This window comes from Apaloderma vittatum, unplaced genomic scaffold (assembly GCF_000703405.1).
Source record: "Apaloderma vittatum isolate BGI_N311 unplaced genomic scaffold, ASM70340v1 scaffold24575, whole genome shotgun sequence".
Lineage (NCBI taxonomy): Eukaryota > Metazoa > Chordata > Aves > Trogoniformes > Trogonidae > Apaloderma > Apaloderma vittatum.
The window spans coordinates 14,642-14,916 of NW_009719174.1; positions in this window are offsets into that span (position 1 = coordinate 14,642).

Genomic DNA, 275 nt, shown 5'->3' on the forward strand with positions numbered 1-275 from the left:
CACGGCCCCCTCCAGCCCCCGCTGCCAGTGCCCTCCTCCTCCTCCTCCTCCTTCCCCTCTGCTGCCCGAAGTGGCCAGTTTACAGGATCGCTGTTCAAAAGGGCGTTTCTGCTGGACCTCTCCAGAAACCTCCCAAAAGTCTAAGCAACTTCCCAAGATCCACCAGCGACAAGTTCTTCTACCTGCTTAAAACAGGACTCCCAAGCAGATTCTGCCCAGCGCTCGTTTCACCGTGATGCCGGGTCTAGGGATGAGATTCTCCATATCCACCTATT